Source organism: Oncorhynchus masou, unplaced genomic scaffold, assembly GCF_036934945.1.
Source record: "Oncorhynchus masou masou isolate Uvic2021 unplaced genomic scaffold, UVic_Omas_1.1 unplaced_scaffold_1271, whole genome shotgun sequence".
NCBI classification, from domain to species: domain Eukaryota; kingdom Metazoa; phylum Chordata; class Actinopteri; order Salmoniformes; family Salmonidae; genus Oncorhynchus; species Oncorhynchus masou.
In genome coordinates this window covers 97,062-103,575 of record NW_027016750.1, presented here as the reverse complement: position 1 = coordinate 103,575, position 6,514 = coordinate 97,062, and positions in this window count along the sequence as shown.

The following is a 6,514-nucleotide window of genomic DNA, read 5'->3' as shown; positions in this document are numbered from 1 at the left end:
GAGCTAGCATGTTGGAGTGAACGGTTGTGCGTGAGAGGCTCCTGCAACTTTTTGCGAAATAATCTAATTTAACCTACTTTATGGCACTTTTTACAACAAACGTTTTTTTCTAATACAAGATTGTAACTTTTCATATGTTAATGCCGAGTAATAAGCGACCAAAGGACAATAAATCCACAGCGGAGGCCTACTCCCCACTAAACAACGAGACACACATGGCGGGAGGTACCTGCAACAACGTGACACTTACAGAACTTACCCGGGCTTTGGGGGAGCTACGTGTTGCTATAGCTGAGGATCTTAAGGCCACTATTGCTGAACTGGACACCAAAATCGAGAGCATCATTCGAACGGTTGCTTCGCAGGGTCAGAGTATTGTGGACCTTGAGAAAGCTTCTGAATTCAACGCTGGTAGGATCGACGAGTTAGAGAAGCTATGCACGTCATTGCAGGATAGTGTGCAGAGGCTTTCTGTGAAAGTGGTAGACCTGGAGGGCCGATCCAGACGTAATAACCTTCGTGTTGTTGGTCTGGCAGAGGGGGTAGAGGCGGGCTCTTGCCCCACCGACTTCTTCGCCAAGCTATTGAAGGATGCAATGGGATCGGATGTTTTGGATTCGGATCCCCACCTGGACCGTGCACATCGCTCCCTTGTCCCAGTGCCTGGACCGGGCCAACGTCCTCGCCCAGTAATCATCTGTTGTCACAGTTTCAAGACCAAGGATCTTATCCTGCGTGAAGCTCGAATGAGGGGCAACCTGTCACATAAAGGGCATCCATTCCCTGTATATGAGGATTATGCGCCCAATGTGGCAAAGCATCGCGCCGACTACAGAGATGTCATGACCAAACTCTACAAACTCCATCTTCGCCCAGCCTTGCTCTTCCCTGCAAGACTAAGAATTACCCCGCCTTCCGGTGAGAAGATTTGGCTCTCCTCGGTTTTGGGCGCAGAGAAGTTTATCCGGGGATATACACCAATCCCCCGTACAGGTTAGAGTGCCTTGTCATTGCGTAATAGGGTCCGCTCATGGACTCGAATCCATACCATACCATATTGGGTGAAACCGTATTATACGGGCTCAACAAGGGCTACTGAACATGTAAGACGCTGAGCCGACCAATGGAGGGCGGTCAGAGCTCTCATTTAACGTTAAATTCACTTTCATCCAGGCTGTGCTCAGAGCGATGCATATTTTCACTTCCAGGTTTGATCACTGACACTTTCGGATGGATATACTTATATTCCCCCACTTCTGTTTTGTTTCGTTATTTATTTTACAATCCTTACATTATTCTTACTACCATACCAGTTAGTTATTGCTTGCAGGGGACTGGGGGTGATGGTTGGGAAGGGGCAGAAGCAGACACCTGGTTAGCAAGTTGATGTTTTGTGCCGTTCTGTCTTTGTCTAGCCGTGGGCCGCTCTCCCGATTAGAGCCCCACCAGCCCTCTTTAGTGCTTATGGCTGTGTAGGTGTGCGTACATATAATTACTATTTGTACTTTATTACTATTTTCTCTTAGCATTTTAGTATTATGTATGTGTACATTTTAAATCAGTGTAGATTGTTATACTGGGGTATGAATGTTTGTATGTGTATATGTGCATATGGATGTATATACATATTCTTGAAATATATAAGATTTTTTTGTGTGGGTATGTATGTATGTGTGTGTATGTGTATGTGTATATATATATGTATGTATGTGTATGCATGTGTGTATGTATATGTATATATATATATGTATATATATATATATATATATATATATATATATATATATATATATATATATTTTTTTTTTTTTAAATAAATGGGGGGAAACGTTTAATTTAGCAAATCCTTGTTCTGATCTCCTGACCCACAGTATGTAAAGGTACGGCTGACTATGTTGGTTGCGGATGGTTTATTTTTGGACCGGCAGTGCTTAGCAATATAATCTTGAGGCTATATCTTGCTTATCTCTGGGATTGACCCAGGATGACGCTTAAATGCGCAATATGTTTAAGTTGCAACTTATTCTGTTTAGGTTTATTAGATGCCAACTGAACACTTTATTCGCGGGAGCCTCCTCAGTTCATATGTTAGTAGAAGTTTCTAGGATAGTGAGAGGTGAACGTATAGTTGGGATTTTATTTTTGTTTTACCTCTTGTTCGAGGTCGCGCCGTGCTCTTTTGGCATCGGCCAGACAATGTGTTTATTATTTTTATTTTCCCTTTTTTTTCTCCTGTTTGTGCATGCCTGTTAAATATGGGTTGATGGGGGGGGTAAGTGTTGGGGAAATTAGGGGGACAGGGTGGGAAGTAAAGGTGCTTGCAGGGGGGAGGGGTGGGTTGGATACTGCTCGGGTGTAGGTGCTTCATATGCTGATCGTGATGGTTTGGTGCGCTTTCTTAACTTTTTATCAAGTTACATGGTATGCAGGCCACCATAGGAACTACAAACGAGAGGAGGGCGGGGCTTACATTCACTTCCTGGAATGTCAAGGGTTTAAACGAACCAATTAAGAGGGGCAAGGTCCTAGCCCACCTGAAAGCACTCTCGTCTGATATTATGTTTTTGCAAGAAACCCATCTGAAGAATAACTCTCATAGCAGACTTAAGTGTAGGTGGGTGGGGCAAGTGTATCACTCTAACTTCTCTGCCAAAACGAGAGGCACAGCAATTCTGGTACGGAAAGGAATTCCCTTTAAACATAAAACCACCCTTGCGGATAAAGAGGGTTGGTATGTGATCGTGATAGGAGAAATCCACTCTACCTCAGTAACTCTACTAAATATCTATGGGCCAAACATTGATAACCCCTCTTTTTTCAAAAGAGTCCTTGCCCTGATTCCAGATATCTCCCATACTAACCTGGTCATTGGAGGGGATCTTAACTGTGTGCTAGACCAGTATTTGGCTAGATCCTCTACCCGGCGAACCCCTACCTCCTATTCAAGCGAATTCTTGAATACCTACATAAAAAATGTGAACTTATTTGATATATGGAGGATCGCTAACCCTACGGGTAGGGAATACTCCTTTTACTCTCATGTTCACAATGTTTACACTCGAATTGACTACTTTTTGTTGGATGCTAGACTACTCCCCTATATCTGTAATGTGAGGTATCATGATATTATAATCTCGGACCACAGTCCACTCACCTTCTCCCTGAGACTGGGTGACATTGTACCAAATGAGAGGGTCTGGAGTTTGAATCCTCAGCTCCTCACAGAACCAACATTCTGTGAATTTCTTAAAGACCAAATTACATTTTTCTTTGATACCAACGCCAAACACAGAGACCTCCCCAGTATTATTGTGGGAAACACTGATGGCGTATCTGAGAGGCTGTATCATCTCCTTTCAGGCTGCCAGGAGTAGGCGACACAGAGGAAAACTGGAAGAACTGGAGGGACAAATTCACTTACTGGATAGGGAGAATGCTAGCCACCCATCTATGGAGAAACATAAAAAAATGACATCTTTAAAATTTGAATACAATCAGATTCTCTCAGCTAAAATTGCTAAATCTTTTCTCTATGCCAAGCAAAAATATTTTGAGTTTGGTGACAAACCACACAAACTACTCACAAACTACTCACCAGACAACTTCAAAAAAATGTGAGTGACCGAATGATTCACAAAGTTATATCTGCATCTGCATCTGGGAAATTACTCTCTTCCCCCAAAGACATCAATGACAGATTCCGGCAGTTTTATGAGACTCTATATATACATCTAAAGCGGATCCTAACCCCTTAATTATGCAACAAAAATTGGAGGACTGTAATCTTCCTGCACTGAACCAGGATGATTCTAACTTCCTGAATAAGGAAATATCTCTTGATGAAATTCGAGAAACAATTAAATCTCTAAAGAGTGGCAAGACCCGGGCCCAGATGGATACCCTGGTGAATTCTATAAAACATTCAGCAACATGCTCTCTCCCTACCTGCACAAAATGTTGGTTCAGGCCAATGAGGATGGAGCTCTCCCTTCTACTTTGGACGAAGCGTTCATTACAGTTATACATAAGAAGGGTAAAGATCCAGAAGAGGTAGGGTCATACAGACCAATATCTCTCAATACAGACCAAAAGATTTTAGCAAAATCTCTGGCTAACAGGTTTAGCACTTTGATTGGCAAATTGGTCCACTCGGATCAGACCGGCTTTATCCCTAAAAGAAAGTCATTCTTCAATCTCAGGCGCCTCTTCAATATTATGTATTCTCAGAGGTTACCCAAGGTGGACCTTGCCGTCATATCTCTTGACGCCGAAAAGGCCGTTGACCAAGTTGAGTGGCCCTATCTATTCAAGGTCCTACAGAAATGTAATATTTGAGATGAGTTCATAAATTGGATCCAGCTTTTATATAGGAACCCCTGTGCCAGAATACTCACTAACCAATCATTGGCCCCGATTTAACCTTAACAGGGGGACAAGGCAGGGTTGTGCGCTGTCGCCTATGCTCTTCGCCCTAATTATCGAACCCCTCGCTCAGACGATTAGATCTCATGCAGCAATACACGGCTATAATACTAAAGATACTCTAAATGAGATTTCCCTATATGCAGATGACATCCTCCTCTATGTAACAGAACCCCAGGCTAGTATCCCAGCTATTCTTGATGTGATCAATTTGTTTGGTACCTTCTCGGGATACAGAATAAATTGGAACAAGAGTGAATTAATGCCCATACGGTCGCAAAACACCTCCTGGCTAGAACATCTCCCATTTAAGTTATCTTCAGAAAAATGTACCTACCTAGGAATTGTAGTTACCAAACAATACTCCTTACTATTTAAAGAGAATTTCCCCTCTCTGATACAAAAACTCAAAGCAAACATACTATTTTGGAGAACTCTCGAATTTCTCTGCTCGGAAGAATTAATGCCATTAAAATGGTCTTCCTCCCACAACTGCTCTACCTATATCAGAACGTCCCAGTATTCATACCTAAATCCTTTCATAAACAACTGGACTCAATTATCAATCCTTTCATCTGGGATTATAAAACACACAGGGTAGGTAAAAAACACCTCTGTAAATCCAAGATGGAAGGAGGACTATCTCTCCCAAATTTTATATTTTATTACTGGGCCGCTAACCTCCGCGTTGTTACGTTTCTGCTGGATGACGCACTTCCGGCATCCAGCTGGCTTAGTATGGAGCGTGAGGAGTGTCAGCCCTTCTCTATTGGCGCTGTGATTTTGTCGCCTGTCAATCTGGAGATGTCACTTTATTGTAACAATCCTATTATACATAGCACAGTCCGAATCTGGAAGCAAACTAAAGTCCACTTTGAGCTTAGACCAATGTCATTCATGCTCCCTGTCGCCAGGAATCCCTCCTTTGCCCCTTCTAACCTTGATAACACCTCTGAGCGATGGGGAGAGCTGGGGATAAGTACCATAGGGGATTTATACATAGAAGGGACCTTTGCTTCCTTTGAGTTGCTGAGGGAAACTTATAATCTTCCCAGGAGTAATTTTTTCAGATACCTACAAATTAGAGACTACGTTAGAAAACACCTCCCAACATTTGGGAATGCTAAATGTTCCATGTTTGACGGATGCATAAAAATATGCCCCACCTCAGATAAACTGATATCGCGTCTATATGATGCTTTTCAATCTGTTAGCACACCTTCTACAGATGCCATCAAGGCAAAATGGGAGGAAGAACTAGAGACTGACATTTCTGTGGCAGACTGGGAAGAGAGCTTGGAGTATATCCACACATGCTCCATTAATTCCAGACATCGTCTCATACAATTCAAGGTATTACACAGATTACACTATTCCAAAACTAAACTGCATAGGATATTTCCTGATACATCCCCTACATGTGATAAATGTCAGGCTGCGCAGGGTACACTACTCCACTGCTTTGCCTTATGCTCTAGCTTGCATGGTTATTGGTGTGGAATTTTTGGGATCCTCTCTGAAGTTTTGGAGACTTCAATAGATCCAGACCCGCTTCTTTTAATCCTGGGAGTATCTGAGTCCCTAAACGGATTAACCAACCCCCAAAGACATCTAATCTCGTACAGTCTCATTTCGGCAAAAAAACTCATCTTGTTGTTTTGGAAAAGGAGGGAAGCGCCCTCTACCAAATTATGGCTCAGTGAATTGGCAAACACTGTACACTTAGAAAGAATTAGATATATTCTGAACAATAAATTATCAACATTTGATCAAATCTGGCAGCCTCTCCTCTCCTACTTGGACGAGTCGGCGCTGTGAATTTGTACTTATTAACGCACTCTCAATTGTAATATTTTAATCTACCTTTGGGCAGCATGTGCTGGCCCTGCCACCCAAGCAGTTGGGGGGGGGGGGGGTAAGTGGGGGATAGGGGGGACATCTTCCCTCTTTCTTTCTACATGTCCTTGTTTTGTATGTCGTGTTTTGTATTATATGTTTTGCACCCAGGGCTCTGGGTCTTGTTGTTCCTGAATGCTCTTTTATGTTTAGATAAGAATTGTATACCTGTCTTGTACACCTATACACCATTCTT